A 20,222-nucleotide genomic window follows, 5' to 3' on the forward strand; every position below is an offset into this window, starting at 1 on the left:
TCCGGGAGGCAAGATGAGGAAGAAATCAAGAGGTAAGGTACATTTAAAAGTTAGTAATTCATGTGCCCTATTTCATTTGGGAAATTCTTGGTGAAGAGAAAGTGACTATCATTTGTAGAAGGCTTACTGTGGTGTAGGGCCCGTTATGAAAAGTTGCAGAAGTAAAACATCCAAAGTCTATAATCTAGTATAATGCTTCATTTAGGAAATTGAAAACACATCGTAAGCTCCCACAAAATGGACGTTTCTTTCCTTCTCTCCTGTCAACTCAAAATTTTTAAATGATTTTACTTAAGCAATAATTTTAATGAGTTTTATCTCAGCAGTCCTCCTCTTACAGCTGAATAATCTGGTCTGCAAGGAATTAAATAATCCTGCCAATTCACTGTTAGTGTGTTCCAGAGCAAGGGATGAATGTAAATTTGTCCAGCTCTGAAGCCCATGGCCTTCCCTGAACGCAATCCTGCTTCCTCCCCTCACGCTGCTAATTCAGAAACTAACTACAGGATATTGCCTTTACTTAAATCTTTAATATCCCCTTTTGAAAAGCAGGCAAGAAAATGGTAAGATGGCAATTGCTATTCGACAAAGGTAAAAGAAAGAAAAACTCTCAGGTTCAATCGCTCATATGAGAACACATCAGCATCCTTTCTGCCAATGAAATGTTGCCAAGGCAGCCTCATTTTCTTTTCTGTTACAGCAAGAACGATTCGAGGCACAAGAGGATAGATGTCTGTGTATTGGGCTTTCAGGGCCGATAATCAACTGGCATGTCTAGAAGGAGTGTTCTTCAAGGGCCACAGGTACAAATATTATGTAGCGAAGCATCAAGAGAATATACCAGAAATACCCCAAAAGAAGAGCACAAATAAAACAGGATTTGAAAGCTTGTCTTTCCTTATTTAATATTTAATGTTATTATATTAATCAGAGATTAAAAACCACATTAAGCAAATGAAACCAAAATCCTCTATAAACAACCAACCTCTACAGAATGACCCTGATAAATCTTGAGACTCTTGAGACCACAGTGGCTTCCTGCAGCTAATTCCACCCTAAGTGGTTAGAATCACCTTAAAAACAATGTCCCCAAATGCTCTCCCTGAGAAGGAAAACAAACACATTTTAAAATCGTTCCCAGGAAGTTTTATAGAAAAGAGAAAACGTGTGTGTTTCTATCAATGAAGATTGACTTTTGTATATTAAAATTCTCATATGGCTTCTGTAACAAACACCCTCAACTCTGATCTTCATGCATTCATACGTGTTCATTCTTGGCTAGAGTCCCTCAACATTTAATAAGCATCTGTTTTGTTCTAGGCATCATCCTGAGCATAGGGAAATACAGCACTGAAAAAACACGGTTCTATGATTTGCAATTGATCACAAGTTATTAGGGAAGATAGACAAGAAAACTAACAAGTTTGAAACAGGTAAGCACTATCAAGGCTTATGGATATGATGCTATAAAAGCCCAGCGAAGAAGTATTTAAATCAAACATAGGTGTGTGTGTGTGTGTGTGTGTGTGTCTAAGGAAGATTATCAAGGAATTAAATATTGAAGAGGAATAGGAGAGAACCATATGTGTTATTGTTGGGGGTTATGGGATTCATTGCAAACAAAGACAATAGCTGGTCCAAAGGCAGGGAAAAATGTGATGTTTGGAAAGCCACAAATAACTTGCACTGCTCCATCTGCCAAAAGGGTATTCAGATTTACATCTCTAGTTAAATAAAATCATACATTTCATTAATTTTACAGCCCTGCTCCTGTCTTTGGATTCTTTCATAGCTTGGTTCAGTTTTGTTTGTTTCTCTTTTGAGATAAAAGCTGATTGACCTTTGAGAAAGAGAAAGGGATATTTATATGCATTGGCAATCGACCTGTCTCAAAGTCAAAACTGCACAGAGGTTATCTTACAGAGCTTCACAAATTTAGTTAGCGCATTGTTTACTGTAGTAACATTTCTACTTTGCCTGAAGCATTTTCACATTGCCTGACCTTTCTATAACACTTTAATATTCATATTTGGCTGCTGAACTATCACAGTTCTGTAGAGTTTTAAAGCTGCTAATCTGATCATTCCTCTCTATTCTTCTCACCTTCTTCATTTAGCCACTCCACTGACAGCAAAAGAAGAAACAGATTTAATTTGAATTGTGTATAATTCAAGACTGATGACCCAACAGAATATTCAGGGCATGCCTTCGTTTCAACATGAATATCGTGAGTAAAGAAATTCAAATGAATACAGTAATTCATAGTATGGACTCAATTACATCCATCAACAATTGTTGCTTACTTTCAACCTTATGCAGGCAATGCACTAGTTGCTGAGGCCAATAAATTCATGTCCATCTGATTAAAAATATAAAGCATAGAGAGGGGTGCCTGGGTGGCTTAGTTGGTTAAGCGGCTGATGTAGGCTCAGGTCATGATCTCACGGTTTGTGAGTTCAAGCCCCGCGTCGGGCTCTGTGCTTATAGCTCAGAGCCTAGAGCCTGCTTTGAATTCTGTCTCCCTCTCTCTGCCCCTGCCCTGCTCGCACTCTGTCTCTGTCTCTCAAAAAGTGAATAAACATTTAAAAATGTTTAAAAATATAAAACATATAAATTAATTCGTTATTCTATTCATTGACCCAACAAACATTTCCAGAGTGCATACCCTGTGTTACACAGTAGCAATACAACAGTGAACAGGACAGACATTACCTTCAAGGAGCTTGCACATGTTTGTATGGGGGATGCTGACAAGTAAAAAGAAAATTGTAATACACTATGACAATTCTTAGTATTAAAAATAAGCACAAGGTCACCAAAAACAAGCTTGGAAGCTCAAGAAAAGCCCTCTAAAGAATGTGACCTCTTAGCTGATATCTGAGGAATGAAGTGGCTTCCTAGTCTACGAAGGAAGAAAATAGTGTTTCCATGTTAGTTGTATCCCCTAAAATTAATTTTTGAAGCTTTAATCTCCAAATATGAGTGTATTAGGAAATAGGGCATTTACAGAGATAATTACATTTAAAGGGGGCCATTTAGAGTAGGCCCGAATCCAACATGACTGGTATCCTTTTAAGAAAAGAAAACACAGAGACTCTACCAGCACATTCACTGAGGAAAGGCCATGTGAGGACACAGGGGGCAGCCATCTGCAAACCAAGGGGAGAGGCATCAGGGGAAACCATGGCTGCCTACACCATAATCTTGGACATCCAGCTTATCGAACTGTGGGAATATGCAATTCTGCACTTTAAACCACACAGTCTGTGGTTCTTTGTTATGGCAGGCCTAATCAAATATTACACAGGCATTGGGAACAGCATGTTCAAAGACCCAGAGATAAGTTAGAACTTAGCATGATGCAGGGCCTGAAAATAGGGATTATAGCTACATGTGTTATGAACTCCTAAACAGTGTGTGTGTGTGTGTGTGTGTGTGTGTGTGTGTGTGTGTAAAATCATGAGGCCCAATCAACAAAGAATTGTGCTTGGAGGATTAGAGATGGAATCAGTCGGACAAAGAGAATGATGGCAAACCTGGGCTCCCAGCGGCCACTGGAGCAGAAGTAAGAGAATATCGGCACTGGAATCAACGCTGCAAATGACCAGGAGCTAGGAAGCAGAGAACTGACCAAACAGGAAACCAAGGGGTGCCATGAAGTGGAGATGTAAAATACATTTCCTGCTATGGATGGGTTCTCAGGACAATGCTGACAGCCCCGTGGACCAAGATATAGCAGGAAGATAAAAAACCAAAACCCAATTATTTGAGGGCCTGAAGCTCCATGAAAGTGCCCAGGAAATGGCAGTGTTTCAGGTCTTCCAGTGATCCCTCCCCTGATTCTCTGTAACCTCTTCACAGGAGCGTCCCCCAGGGCCCAGTTATTGCTTCTCTTGCCTTCACTTTCCATACTCATTCCCTCGAGATCATCACATATCACCCATGCACCCATGACTCCCAAATATATAACTCAAGTCTAGACATTTCTGTATAACTCCAGACCTACCTATCCAACTGCATGTCTGATATTTCCACCTAGATGTCTAATAGGCATCTTTTATTTAGCACACCCTAAGCCTCATGTGGGATATCCACCCCATCTCCCAAATCCTGCTGCAAGCCCAGTCACCCTCACTACCCTTGATATCACTTTGTTACTTACAGAAGTTCAAACCAGAAGCCTCACGTTGTCCTGGAGTTTTACCTTTCTCTCACACCCCAAATCTAGACTATCAGGAAATTCTGGGGGTCTCTACCTTTAAAACATATCTGTTTTATGAGATAAGAACCCCCCGTATCTCAGTAGTTCCACTCCTTTCCCCAAACTGAACCCACAGAATCCCTCATTGGATTATTGCAGCTTCTTCCTCACTGGCCTTCCTGGTTTTATCCTTGCCGTCCCTGTGTTTACCAGAATCACCTTTTTGAAAGTTAAATCAAGTTTCTAAACCCTAGCACTATTGACACATGGAACAAGTTGCTACTTTGTTGTGGGGGGGGGGGGGGTCGGGACACGGGGTGGGGGGGATGTCCTGTCTACTCCAGGATATTAATTTAGCAGCATCCCTGGCCTCTACCCACTAGGTGCCAATAGCATCTCTCTTCACCCTTGTGACAATAAAAAATGTCCCCAGATATTACCAAATGTCCCCTTGTGGGCAAAATTGTTCTTGGTTGTGAACTACTGAGATAAATCAAATCATAAGATTAAAAAAAAATCAGGATAAAAGCTGTAGTCCTCATAAGGGATTATACAGCCCTCCATTGTCTGCTGCACCCCCATCCCTTTTATCTTTCTTGGCTCATCTCTCACTTTTGCTCCAAACCTACTGGGCCTCTTACTGTTCTGTTCCATGAAATCCAGGCCTGCTCCTGCCCCAGGGTCTTTGCCAAGTACAGCTCGCCTCTGACCTCTTTCAAGTCTTGGCTTAATTACAAATGAGGCCTACCTGATCACCCAATATGAAATCACAATCTAGTAGGATGGCCGTTACGGCGCTGACATCTACTGTTCTCTCCTAATTTTGCTATCATGTATCACTTTCTAACATACATAATTTACTAATTCAATCATTAGTTATTTACAGAAGATCCGCTTTCTAGTAGACACTGGTTTATGCTTCTGAGGTTTAAGAGTAAATAAAACATAGATCCCAGATTCTAGCTGGGGGAAACAGATGTTAAACAAATCAACAAATAAAAGAAGTAGTATGTCAGAAGGTGCTAAATGCTTTTGAAAGCCAGAAGGCAGGCAAGGGGATGACAGTTTTAGAATTGCAGCGGTAAGGCATTGCAATTTTAAGTAAGATAGTGAGGGAGGCCTCACTGGGGCTGTGAGATTTGAAAGATCATCAGACTTTGTTATTTTTCTAAGATATTGTCTGTCCTTCTCCATGAGCTTCATCAGTTTTTTTTCTGATTTTGATTCCCAAGACCACTCTGCCAACTTGAAGAGAGGCTGACATCTGGTAGGTGCTCAATAGATAGTTCTTGAACTTTTCTTGGCTCAGAGAAAATTATTTGTGTTATGGAGTCTTTACAGTTTTGTTTTAATGGTGTAGAGGGGAAAAGGTTCAACTTGCAAACATGTCAGTCATTTCTTGCATGAGTTTGTTATGGCCGTAACACAGATGGTTGGCCTTGGATGAACTTTAATGTCTGCATGGAAAGAGAACAGCAACATAAAATAATGTGGTAACTATTTTACAAACGGTGCACGCAGCGTTTTCAAGGCACAGAGATGACAGAATCCAGTTCAGGTGGTCGGAGAAAATATCTAAAATGTGCCTTGAAGGAAAGGTAGGCTCCAGTAGGGTAAAAAAAGTCAGGCAGGAGACCATTCCAAAGATAAAGAGCATAGTGAACCAGATGTTACCAGAGCTCTGCTCTGAAATTGTGTCCATGACATTAACCAACCTCTTGCCTCTTTAGCTTATGACTTGTATGACTACAGTGACCGTGGGTATGGATGTTATTACTAAGGGGACTATATTTTAATAATTGTTAACAGGACAGTGAGAATGATTTTAGACTGTTATAGGCAAACCTTATTTATGTAATTATAAACCTTGCCTTGTACCTCCTCCCATCACTGTTTCTTCTTTGATATGTTCTCCATTGTGTATGTGCCCTTGTGTTGGTTTCTAGCTCAGGGGCAAAGAGGTGAACCTCTGCCTCTGCCCAGTCCTCACTCCCCATCATTCCAGTGATGGGGGACAGAGCCAGCACTCCTGTGTTAGTTGTTAGCTCAAAAGAATGGCAAGGTGTGGGGCGCCTGGGTGGCGCAGTCGGTTAAGCGTCCGACTTCAGCCAGGTCACGATCTCGCGGTCCGTGAGTTCGAGCCCCGCGTCAGGCTCTGGGCTGATGGCTCGGAGCCTGGAGCCTGTTTCCGATTCTGTGTCTCCCTCTCTCTCTGCCCCTCCCCCGTTCATGCTCTGTCTCTCTCTGTCCCAAAAATAAATAAAAAACGTTGAAAAAAAAGAAAAATTAAAAAAAAAAAAGAATGGCAAGGTGACATATTTTGGGGTGGTATATTCTGACCCCCTTTATAAGAATCAGTGGGAATAGATGAATTATTTTCTGAACAATAGTGAGAGTCCAATGCAATAGATCTAGTTCCCACAAGGAGGCATAGGAGCAAGAGGAAAGAATGTGGGGTTTAAGCCAAACTAAGTACTGACATGTGAGCAAAGCTTTGTTAGGACTAAATTAAAAAGTGAATCTACAGGAGCCTCAGCCCATGACTCCTAGCAGACCAGCACTTACTCCAGTTCCTGTGGCAGCAGGAGGGAAGACCAGGTGCCAGGGATTCCAGGGTGAATTCCAAGCAGAACTTTCCAGATAGTACAAGCCTACATTTCCTACTCTTTCAGGAAAGGCTCCCACTGTCTCCCAAATGCATTGCTCTCTCTCTCTTTTTTTGGGGGGGGGGGGAGGGGGCATTGTTTTTGCTGCCTTTTGGGCTTGAAACATCCTCACCAACTTCTTATAACATAAATTTCTTTTTTTTAAGTTTATTTACTAGTTATTTTGAGAGAGCAAGAGAGAGGGTGAGTGGGGGAGGGGCAGAGAGAGAATCCCAATCAGGCTCTGCACCATCAGCACAGAGTCTGATGCAGGGCCCAAACTCACAAACCCTGAGATCATGACCTGAGCCAAAGTCAGACTCTCAACCACCTGACTAACCCAGGCGCCCTCATAACATAAATTTCAAGATGAAGTCAAAATGTCACTTCCTCAGTTAAGGCCTTTTTAACTTCCCCCAGTGAGTTTACCCATAACATTTGTACACTCTCTATTATGACATCAGCACCCAATTAATAGAGTATGGGTATGATCTTGGACCTCGCATATACCTCCACGAAATGCTTCATTATTTCTAGGAACTCCCCCCTCTTCCTTTCTCTCCCTGTCACTCTCCCGTGCCCATCCTCTCGCTTAAAGGACACTTTTATCACACTTTTAAATTGCACTTTTTTCATTGCACCTTTATGGTTTTGATCCAAAGTATTAAAGACATAGGGAATACTGATTTGTTTGACTTCCCTTGTCCAACGTTTGCCTTCTGACGTCCCTCCATCACTCCATCTTCTCCCCCAACATTTCTCGAACACAAAGTTCTGGCACCACTCCACATAACTCCGTCAGCCAGCCCCAGCTCTTCTCTGTAGTTCTTCATGCTAAAAAGGCAAACACAGAATCCTAGCTGGATGGTGGCAACAACAGACACCTAGGAGGCAGATGGTTTCCAAAGGGAAGGGAAATTAAGGAGCAGAAACATTTTATTTTCTAACTTCCAAGATAAAGCTAAAAACCTGTGGAAGTCAAGCAAATGAGATAAAATTGTGCCTGACTAGAGCCTCCCCAAACGGCTTTTGAAGAGATTCAGTGTATTTGGGTAAAAGCTTGTAGGGTTTAACAGCCTTTCAGAGCATGGGCCTGGCGAAGCTGATGCCATCGGTGTGTGATTAGGTAAGCTGCTTTGAAGTACACACCGTCCGTTAGAGTGAACTGAATGCCCCCACTGGTTTAATGAGTCATTTTCTTCAAACGATATTTGTATTTGTTTCACCTCCATTGCAGATTTTTGCCAATAAACTGTCTCAGGCCATAACAGAGATTCGTATTGTGTGATTTTTAGGAATCATCACTCACGTGATGTGAGCTTGTTCAAATTCTACTTCTTATGTGGGTATGGAGTTTACATGCAAGAATTTTAGTGCATGGAAAGTCTTGGTGGTGGAGTTACAGTAAATTTTTGTAAATAACCCAAAATCAAATTCTCTGGAGTTTCTTTTACCTGTCTTCCAAAGGAGAAGTGATTTCAGTGCCGTTAATGATGGTAATAATGTCACATGGAATAATCCTTGATGAAAAACACTCAAATATTTATAGAGGCATATTTGCAACATTTGCCGTGCTAAATTATGACTAGGCCAACAGATTTGTGGTTTTAGAGTTTACAGGGCTTTGTGTTAAAATTTCCAATACATCTACTTGCAAATAGTGTGCAATAACTTTGCTGTGACCCTCTTTTGCTCATTAAATTCTAAGTACTCTGAGGACTAAGGGAATATCTATCTGAAGTTCCTCTCCTGTGCAGTACAATACTATGTGTAGAACTTTAGCTGAAAAGACTTCATTATTGAAAAACCAGTAAATAATTGTTGCACAGGTTGATAAGACCTATACTGATAAGTACACATAATGGAAGGAATGTAGGAAAAGGCATGACTGGATGGAGGAGAAAGGGTGAGAATGGACAGGGAACAAATAAATAATTTTCACCAGAATATTTGAGGGGAGAACTGGATCTTCCAAGATATAAAGAAGAAAGAAGAGTTTTCTTGGATACCTGAATGGCAACAACAGGGTTTGGAGGTGTAAAAAGATTTGGTAAGTTGAGGATTCAAAATTAATGGGCAAACAGAAGGGAAGTGAAGCATGAGTAGAGACATCATACATTTGGGCCAAGTTGTGTGACCTCTCTGAATAAGTCAAGGAGTTTGTTGTTTTTCTGCAGATAAGAAAAGTCCAGAGAAGAATTCTAATCAGCAGAAAGTTCATAGTATCTGATTTGCCTTAAATAGTAATGATATCCCAATGTATACCAAATCCCATGATGGATAAAAGGTTTATTTTAATCACAGAATAGGAAGTAAGAGCCAAAATCACTGGGCTTTTATTGCTGCAGTCTTTTCTTGCATATCTTCCAAAAGATAGATAGTATTGTTCTTTTTAATTCATCAAAGATTTGTAAAAGATGCATTTACTTATGAATCAGCCATCGTGTGCTGGATTCAGGTGAGGAAAGGCAATTAATAATTGAACTGACAAAACCAAACCACATTGAGATATTATATGCTGGAGGCTGATTTAATGTTATATGTCAATTATATCTGATTTTAAAAATGCCAAAAGTAATATGGAGATACTTTATTGAGGATAACAGCAACTAAGCAGAGTAAAGCATATAGATATATAAAGTCTGTGATTTAGAGACACATGATATAAAGCAAAATATATCCCTCATGGACTTAAAAAAATATAGCCAGAGGTTAGGTGCTCCTTAGTGGCATTTGAGAATTTATCTAACAGTGGTTCTCACTCTTTTTTCTTTCTTCCCTCCATCCTCTCTTCCTTCCTTCCTCCCTTCCTTCCTTCTTTCCTCCCTCCCTCCCTCCCTGTCTCCCTCCCTTCCTTCCTTCCTTTCTGCCTCCCTCCTTCTTCTTTCCTTCCCTTCCTTCCTTCCTTCCTTCCTTCCTTCCTTCCTTCCTTCCTTCCTTGGTTCCTTTATATTTTTGGCAGTTGGATATCAGATCAAATGCTGTCCAGTAATATCACAAATGCTATCACCAAATAGGAAATCTAGATTGGTTGTTAAAAAATTGTCCAGTTGTGACATTTGGTGGTGGGGAGCACAACCTTGCCAAAGCCCATCTATTTGCCTCATTCAGCCCCCTTTAGCCCAGATATACAAATGATGGAACCCAGATGTTCAATGGGAAGAAGACAGGTGGTCAGTCCTACAGTACTGACATTCCATTTGCATGTTTTTTATATCATGTTTTTATTATGTACAATCTTACCATGATTCATTAGCCTGGATTTTGCTTCACATAACCCACATAGACCCTTGATGTTTGTAACTCCCTTGGCTTTCAGTTTTATAGTACTCTGAAAGTCAATTCTGAAGCGATGTCATGTTGTTAGTCAGTGTATTTTTTCCCAGGGATGCTAGCAGAGCTGAGATAGTCTAATGTCCAGGGGCAATGTTAGCAGTTCTCACTGACCGTGTTGTTCAGTGCAGGAGTTGCCATGAGCCCACTTCATGAGTTTCTCACTCCAATCTATTATTGCAGTAATTGTTTAGAGTCATTGCTAAAGACACTGTATTGTAAGAACCTGAACATATTGGGCAAAAGCTTCTATCTCAACACAAGTATTGAAGAGAGTTTGTCCACAGGTTCAAATCAATTTTACTTAGAGACTTAAAGAGAAAGGGTAGGGTAGATTGAAAAGAGGAAAGCACTTACAAGAAGACTAATGTATAATTTGTCTATGTTCATTACCATCCTCCCCACCAGCATCAGCATCATCATCAATATTAACATATTTAACTATATTAGTACTCAGATACAAATTAAAACAAAAATAAGATCCCATTCAGCAAAAGTTTAGAGAATAATATTGCTCAGTATTCTATGAATTCAGAAAATATGTACTTCTGCCATACAGGAGAAAGGGTAAAATTGGAAATCCTATAGAAAAAAACAAAAAGATAGCAAGGGTGTAATAAGAACGGTAAAATGTTCATACCCTTTGAGCCAATGATGTTATTTGTAGGAGATCTCAAAAAACAGTTATATTGTAATATGGAATTGTTACATATATAAAAGGATCATTCTAGTATCACTGATATTATGGGGGAAAATAACATAATCCAAATGCTTAACAGTAAAGGATTGATTAAATAAATTATAAACCCAAAAGACAAATATTAACATGATAAAATTCCTGTGATTATAACATATATAAAAAGATATAGCATGCTACATACATTTAAAATGTGTCTATGTGTGCAAAAGTGTTGATCTGGAAAGTAATGCCCCACAATATTAACAGTGGCTGTCTTTTGGATAGTAGGATTATGGATGATTTTTTTCCCCTCCTTTAATCATTCCAGTTGGCCCAAATTCTACAGTGACCGTGAACTGCTTCATTTGGAAAACAAGAAAAGGTAATGAAAAATTTTAAAAGACTCTTAAAAGATATTTGTATAGGTATCTGAACCACTTCCTAGCTGACTGCTGTCTAAATAGTAATGCCTGGCTTGGTCAACACAAAAGAATGGGCTCACTCAAGAGTAATTCAACAAGGTATAGACCAGTCTGGGTGCTTTTGGGGGTCACTTGATGAATCACGTGACCTGCATATCTGTCATGTGCAAATGCCACTATCGGTTCCTGATGAAGTGAAAAAAAAAAGACAAAAACTAAAAACTGGTCCATCAGGATGCAAAGTTTAATGTGCCTAACTTCCCAGCTATTGAATATACCCACAGAATATACACCTACAGCAGGCGCTCCAAATGTTTCTTAAGTTGTAATGAATGATAGTTTAATGTTGCTTCCATTTAAGAAATTAATTGAATTTTAACTGAGGCCATTAGTGTCATGGTGTCTGTACAATGAAATACTTTACTTGGGATAGTGGAGGTTTCTAATGCTGTGGTTAGACTGGCTTGAGATATATTTTGCAGCAGAGCAGGCTTTTTAGCGCTCTTTAAATGATCCTATATCTCTTCTTTTACCCAGTTGACCTACTTGTAACAGCTCTTACTGGCCCAGATCTACTCTCTCTCTTGCAATGAGAAACTGTGTCAATTACATTGGTGGCACCCTTAAGACTACGGCTCACTTGCCTCAACCTTGTGGAGATTATACATAGACCTACACTTAGCTCTGCCTAACCAAAACTCTCCTCTCTCTCACTTTTTGGGCATTTGAGGATGAAAGATATTTACCAAACACTAAAAACTAAGTGGCACATTTTGCAGAAAAATTGTCTTCTGTTCCAACCTGAGAAGCTTGTGCAGAGCTAAGATAACACTGTCATAGAAATCCAAGACTGGGCCTTCATGAACTGCTTTTGGAGTTTACCAAAGCTAAAATTGTCCTCAATTATCAACTTAGGTCAGACACAATAATTGGCTCCATAGTTATTACTTGATGGATGTGGGCAAGGGTAGTTGTCTTTGTCAGCAAAGACAACAAAGATTAGTTTTATGAAATAGTTTGAAAGAGCTAAAGAAAGGAACAACTTGTTATAATTAAATTTTCTTGAAATACTATTAACAGATAAACAAGTGAAAGGTGTTTCACATGGTTGGATGCTGTTAGCAAAGACAGAGAGGTGGGGAAGGTGAATGGTTTAGTTAAGAAATTCTGGATAAAGTCTGGCTGAAACAGGGCTTTTAGGTTCCTTGAGAAATGTGTTGTGAGATAACTTAAAAAAATAGGCTCTTGTAAAATGTGAAAGAAAAAAATATTCTAACACTTGTTAAAATGGTAAAGAAGACTTTATGGAAGACTGTTTCAATAGGTATTAAGACTATTGCAGTAAGGGAGACAGATTGAACTCAACTCCAAATGCAACAAGAACAAATGGGGATTTACAGCCAACGAGCAGAGTGAGGGGGTCATTGGATAGAAAATTACTAAGAGAAGACATCAGGGGTAGGGACTACTTCTTGCTAGACCAACCTAACATGATTCTCGCTGAAGACAAGCCATGGGGATCACAAATCAAATGTAGAGGATGAGGAATTTAATCACATATCTAGAGTGATCAGATATCAAGGAATGGGGGAGGGGGGCATTCTCACTAAAATGACTTTGCAGGATTTTTTTCTAACACTGGGCTAGGCAAGTGGAGAAGGAGGCCCAAGACAGCACCTACTCAAAATGAGGACTCCAAGGGACTGTCTAAGGTTTGGTCAAGGTGATACCCTTTATAAGAGACCCATGAAATATGCAAATATGTGTATATGTATATATTTAAATAAACTCTTTAAAATAGACATGGTTTTTATAGAAAATGTAGGAAATGTAGGACACTTAGGAAAGAAATATCCATTATCTCCCCACCCAAAGACAACATTTTTTTCACACTCATTGTATTTCTTTCTAGTATTTTACTTTATTTTTTTATTTTTTAATATTTATTTCTGAGAGAGAGAGAGAGCAGGGGAGGGATAGAGAGAGAGGAAGTCACTGAATCCAATTCAGGCTCCAAGCTGTCAGCACAGACCCTGACTTAAGGCTCGATGTCAGGGAACCATGACACCATGACCTGAGCCGAAACCAAGTCTTACACTTAAATGACTGAGCCACCCAGGCGCCCCTCCTTCCGGTACTGTAATGTGAGTATAGCTTTAAAAGCGTAATGATAATAAACCACTATGAAAAACAGAACATCAGGAAGAGAACTTTTTTTTTAAAGGCCAAAGAATGTGTGCAGGCATTATTTGAGACTCAGTTAAAACTCTCAACTCTTTGTACAAGAATCTTTACACAAATCTTTATACAGGATTCTTCCTCTTCCCCACCCCCCAACGGCATCTTGTAGATGGAATTGTTGATTTGAGGGCAATTGTCTCCTATGAATTTTACCAATGTGTGACAATTATCCAAGTTCCTGGGCTGAGAAGCAGCCCTGCTGTGAAAATTTATAGTGCTCAATAGTCCTCAAAATTTCTCATTTGTTACCCAGGGTGAGATGGAGAGGTAGCCAGTGGGGGTGAGGGGTGGCGGGGAGAGGCTTTGGAGGACAGAAAGGAGAGCAGGAGGATTCTGCACTTCAATTTGAAGCCTGCAAAACAGAAGAGCATGGTTTAGGTTTTTGGCAAGGATGAGTCATCTTTCCGATGTGGTTTTTGCCTGGCAGCTATACTGAGCCTCTTTAATTTGGGATCTATTACAACTGCTTCCTCAGCTGTCATGTGAAGATAATGATACCTGCTCTCCCAATTCGCAGGGATTTTGCCGTGATAACATCATATCATTGATTTTCAAAGAGCTAGAAAAGCTGCAAGTATTATAAACATACATGAGCTATCGTTTGAGTAATTTATAGAGAAGTTGGCAATTTTTTTTTCAGTAAAGTGTCGGATAGTAAACATTTTAGGCTTTGCGATCATTTTATCTCTTTGTCGGCTGTTCCACTGTGGGAAAACAGCCACAGACCAGGAGGAAACGAATGCGCGTGGCTGCTCCAATATAACTGTAATGATGAATACTGAAATTTGAGTTTCATTTTCACATTCCTTGTACATGGCATTATTGCTTATCATGTCTTATTTCCTTTGCCATGTTTTGAGCTGCGAGAGGGCAGAGCCCAGCTATGCTCTGGTGCTAGGCAGATGCTGAATAAATATTGAACAACAGATCAAAAGCACTAGTTTTGTTTCAGATGAAGAACCATAGAAAAGAAAGGTAGCATGTAGGAGTCTTGCTTCTTTGTTAACATAAGAAATTCACGCTGAGTCATTAGTGAAGGACTTGGGATGCCTGCCTGCCTCCACTTTTTTTTTTTTTTTAACAGAGAAACAATCTCTCTTAAGATCACAGTGATAACTAGTAGGCACTGGAGAACCGGAGTCGCCAGGAGGGATGACTTAGGTCTCCAGGAGAGCAAGCAATCAATTTCAAGAAAAATAGTTTTATTACAGGCACAGAGCTGCTGAGGAATTTCAATTCCCTGGTGCTCCCTGAGGCCGGCCACAGGGTCTCAGGGCTGGGCAAGTCCATGTTGGCCTGCACAATGAACCGTTTCCTGGGATGCAAAGTAACAAGGCTCCTCAGGGAATGAAGGAGGGCAGTAAATCCCTTTTTTGGAGGAATCTTGAAATAATCTTCTCTCTAAAGAGCTGGGATACGTGTGACTTACTTGACAGAAAAATGTGAGCAGACAAAGCAGGATGTGAGGAAGCAACACTGTTTACTTCCTGGACTTCCCATCAGTCAGCGGGCAGGTGGTTTCCCATTAGGCCAATAAATGGCATCTAACCTCTTTACTCCATCCCCTGTCTTGGCAGGAACATAGCAGGCCAAGGGGTAGAACATCAGGCCAGTGGAAATGACTGGAACTTTGACCATCCGAACCTCATTCTTGGAGGAGGCCTTATTGTATTTGCAGTGGAAGGAAGATTCATTTCTGGTGACACTGAACTCTGACTCCTCCTCCAATCTTACAAGCAGTCTCTCCTGGATCAAACTTCAGTCAACTTCCTCTGAATGCTCTTCCTAACTAGGCCTCAACTTTTGCACTTCCAGATCTGTCTTTGCATTGCCCAGTTTTTGTAAGAGCCCTGCTAGGTTGATGTAGACAGAAAGCTCCGCTCTCCATATCTGATCACCCTCCTTATCTGATTGCGTTTCTCATCCTCCCCTGTCCCCCAAGTCATGTCTTGATCATCCTGGTCTGTCTTCACCAAGTACCTGGCTAGGTCAGTTTAAGAATCCCCTGTTAACCCTAATGTTCCTCTTAGAACCTTTTCTTGTTCTGTTCACAACTGAGCCCAATCTCTCTCCCCTACTGTAAATCCCCCTGGCTGTGGTCCCTATACCTATTGTGATAATTCTCAATAAACTCCGCCTTACTATTTTAACAAGGGTCATGAGTAATTTTTTTCTTTTCTTTGTTTTTTTTTAATTGTTTACTTATTTATTTTGAGAGACAGAGAAATAGAGAGAGAGAATCCTAAGCAGGCTCCATGCTGTCAGCAGAGCCAACATGGGGCTTGATCCCACCAACACTGAGATCATGACCTGAGCCGAAATGGAGATTTGGAGGCTTAACTGACTGAGCCACCCAGGTGCGCCAAGAGGAATTTTTTCTTTAACAAATCCTCCTGCCAAGGATGTTCATGATTTAGGAACTGTGTCTTAAGGATGTCCAGGAAACAATTCACTGTCATTGCAACTCTGTCCGGTGGAGGTGGAGAGGTAAGCAGACTGCTCCCATAGACTGCTGGTCTTTCTTTTGAAGGATATGCTTGATATTGTGGCTGTAGCAAATACCAATCTCTCTTGAAGGGTGGAGGAGGCACACAGGGAATTGAGCCAAATGTCTAAAGTTGACCTTCTTGCAAGGTCTACTGAATTTCTTCCTCTTCTCTTCTTCCTCCCCCTTTTTCTTATTCCGTAACTCTATTGCATTTCCATTCATCATTAATGACCTTCTAGTACATTGATCTTAACAATTAATATTAAAGTGCTCTTCTGGCTCCAAATTAAATAGAACTTATGACATACCTCTCTCCCCCACTAAAACAAACAAACAAACAAACATCTCCCAAAACTTCCTGCTTCTTTTCTGACTGATATGCATTTAGGCAGTTTCCTTAAAGGTTTCCATATTTCAGCCACTTTGCAATTTTCCTGAATATCAACTGTCTTACCTACATGAATAAAGTTGTCAGTAGAAAGAATAATCCAAAACAGAGGGTCATTTTAGAACCTTACTTAGTGTTTGGATTTGGAATGCAGTGTCCAATCTGGATGCTGCCTTAGATTCCACCCCCTACCCCAAATGTTGTGTGTTTCAGACAAATGCACAACCACTGACAGTGAGTAGCGAGAGATTTCGGTGGGAAATGAACTCTTATTACCAAAAAAAAAAAAAAAAATTCCCCAAAGTGGATCATTTTCAGACAGAAATAGAAAAGAAGTCACTAGAAAGGATGAGTTTTGTCCCCTAAGTAGCTTATCTTTCAGATCTGAGGCTATAGAATTAACTGCTTAGCAATTTAATGAGCATTCAGGCTGCTTTGACTGCAGAAAAACTCATTCACATGGTATTTTGCTAAAAGAGGTTCTGTTGGAATTGGAAGCTTTTGTATGTTAAAAAAAATCTATGAGAGAAAGTTTTTATGTGCCAATGAATTTGCTGAAACCTCTGTGGCCTGGACAAAGGAATGCCCTTAGAGGGCAATATTAAATTCAACCCTGGATACTCTGAAGGTTTTCCGTGTTTTATTGATCCCAGCAAGACAGGGGTTATTGAGGTTGAGATGAGGTTCATATCATATTATCTTTTCCAACAACTCTCCAGAGGGCCATGAAAGTCTTGGCCATGACATTTTTTCCCCTACTCTCTGGTATTAGTTCTTGGGAGTGGGGTGGTTGAGACCCTTATGGAGTATCAAGAAAACATTTGTTGTCATGAAACATTGTAACACTGTGCCTGAAAAATCTCAGTGAAGTGTTTAAAAAACGTTCTGGAAAGGTTTTGCTCTGGCAGAAATAAAAGCTTTTTAAGAATCAGTTATTTAAAAAAAAAAAAAAAAAACTCTTCTAACCAGGAAATCTTGGTTAAGAACAGATTTAATATGAAGGTTGCTAGAGGGTACATCAAATTTTAAGGGCAGTGAGTGATATTTAATTATGTACAACAGCTAGCAGACAATTAAGAGCAGAAGGTGTTCCATAATGCTTCTGGATTTTGAAAGGGCTAAATCTCATCTCAAAAAGGAAAATGATTCACAGATGAAGTCATGGGTGTTTTTATTTCTAACAGAAATAAACACCATTTATCTAACACGTCTCTGCCTCCACTACTGGCTTGTTTTCTTTTGTCTGCTATTTAAATGTGTCACTCATTCTTGCTCTTCTTCTCATTGAAACTTCTGCTCATTGAACTTCTAAACTGAAATCTGCAGCCTTTTTTTCCTAAGAGAATTCATGGAGGACTTCACAACATAAGTCACACTGAGCCACAGACATGCGTAATGCTCTGCTCACCACCATTTCTAGTCAGGCAACGACATGGGGCCTCACGCTCTATGTGCTCACACTAGTGGTTATTCACCACTTCAACCTTCCTAGAATTTTCCTGAATTCTTTTCCAACTAACAGCACCACAAAGCATCCACCTGTCCTTGCTTCATATCCCAAGTCATCACTGGCTTTGCTCCATGTATCTGGTTGTTTCTGTTTATGTTACATTTAAACACCTGTCAAATCTATACCTTGCCCCATGTCTATGTACTGTTATTCCCTGTACTCAGAACACTGCCTTCTCTCCCTCACACTATGGTAATCACTTCCCAACAGATATTTCTGCTAATGGAATTGACCTCTCCCTTATAAACTAGCTGCCAAATTAACCATCAGTTGATCTTTCTAAAGAAGAAATGGATTGCCTCATTTCTAGGCTTCACAGCCATCTCTGGCTCAGTGCTGCTAAAGGTCTGAGTTCAAACGCCTCACCCTGGCATGTGGGGACAGACTTGTGACTCTGACACTGGCATGCTTTAAGTAAGTGCAGCCCATCTGAGAAACTTTGCCTCATTTTGTGCCTCTGTTCTGTTCCAAGTCTCTTGACGTCATGAATACTCGCACTGATCACACTTGATGTAATAGTTTCACGTATGGGATTCCCACCTGAATGTAAACTTCTCAAAGACAGGGAATGGTTTAGTCATCTTTGCATTTCCAGTGAATCGCAGATTCCTGCATATAGTAACCACTTACTTAAATGAATAAATGTATGCAATTCTGCATGAATTCCTCTATGTTCCTTTATGTTCTCTTGTTATATGACAAGAAATGCACATTCAAACGTTAGAGGGATAACTGTAAAAAATATATATATTGGTAGATGTTTTATTTTATTTTATTTTATTTAAAAAAAATTTTTTTTACGTTTATTCATTTTTGAAAGACAGAGGGAGACAGAGCACAACCAGGGGTGGGGCGGAGAGCGGGGACTGGGGACGCAGAATCTGAAGCAGGCTCTAGGCTCTGAGGGTCAGCACAGAGCCTGACCCGGGGCTCGAACTCACGAACCGCGAGATCATGACCTGAGCGCAAGACGGATGCTCAACTGACTGAGCCACCCAGGCGCCCCAATGTTTTATTTTTTTAATGTTTATTTTTGAGAGGGAAAGAGAGAAACAGAGTGTTAGTGGGCAAGGGGGAGAGAGAGGGAGACACAGAATCCGAAGCAGGCTCCAGGCTCTCAGCTTTCAGCACGGAAACTCGAACTCATGAACTGCAAGATCATGACCGAGCTGAAGTCAGGTGCTTAACTGACTGAGCCATGCAGGTGCCCCTATTAGTAGGTATTTTAATCCCCAAAGAAGTTGAAGGGAAAGAAGAGGCGCAGTCTTTGTATCACCTATGTAATCAGTACTATGCCTTCTACCTTTTGCACATATTATATTATCATTTTATCTTAGTATTAATATATTATATCTTTACACATATGCCTTTTATTTTTTATATGTATTATTATATTACTAATTACAGCTTGTCAGAACAGTATTGTTATACCTCTTGTATTTCTGTTTATTTATATTCCTGTTTATTTTAAAAATATACTTATCCTTATTAATTTTAATTAAAACAGAAAACCAAAATGGTCCAAAATTTTATCACTCAGATTATTTAGACACACACACACACACACACACACACACACACACTAAGAGGGGGTATCTGGGTGGTTAAATTATATATGATTTTATGTATATACAATTTTATATAAACACATACGCACATATGTATACACAGTCCAATTACTCAAATTACTAACCCAGTTTGTCTCCCTAAGGTAACTGCTGGTAACAGTTTCTTTTGATTCTTTCCCAAATTCCTTTCTGAAATTGTTTTATGCTTATACAAGCATGACTATATTTATAATATTCATGTATAATTTATATGTAAACTATTGGTATGTTTAATTTATAATCATAATATATAACTATATATGTCATATATATAATTTATACCATGAAGGTGATTATCATTCTGTCCAAGGCTTTTGACATTTAATAACAACATTCAAACTTTTATTTTCTATCTCATTTTCTGAATGGCTACATATGATTTCTTCATATCTTTTCAAATACACTCTCTATTAGTTTTTAAATTTAAAGAATGGCCCAAAAATGCTTTAATGAATGCTCTTGTAATCATCTACAAAACATCATTTATTGCCAATATTTTGCTACTATCAAAAAATGCTATAATGAGCATTCTGGTATAAAGACCTTTGTAAAGGTTTGTCAATACATCTGCAGGGTCAATTTCTTGTAGTGGGATTGCTAAATAAAAGGATCATGCCTTTTAAAATGCAATTAATGTTGACAAATAAAATGAGCAAATGCACCCTTCTCAAGGAGAGTGCCCCTGTCATCATGCTTATGACTGATATT

At 39.7% G+C, this 20,222-nt stretch overlaps 1 long non-coding RNA gene across 1 annotated transcript in view; it reads left to right on the plus strand.

The window, feature by feature from the left end:
• The first annotated feature begins 1,321 nt into the window (after positions 1 to 1,321).
• LOC131503802 (uncharacterized) overlaps positions 1,322 to 20,222 on the plus strand; it is a 66,522-nt gene continuing 47,621 nt past the window's right edge. Inside the window, exons 1-2 of the long non-coding RNA XR_009257618.1 lie at positions 1,322 to 1,433; positions 2,117 to 2,227. This is a non-coding gene — a long non-coding RNA (uncharacterized LOC131503802). The remainder of the gene's footprint in view (positions 1,434 to 2,116; positions 2,228 to 20,222) is intronic.

Source organism: Neofelis nebulosa, chromosome 2, assembly GCF_028018385.1.
Source record: "Neofelis nebulosa isolate mNeoNeb1 chromosome 2, mNeoNeb1.pri, whole genome shotgun sequence".
Classification (NCBI taxonomy): domain Eukaryota; kingdom Metazoa; phylum Chordata; class Mammalia; order Carnivora; family Felidae; genus Neofelis; species Neofelis nebulosa.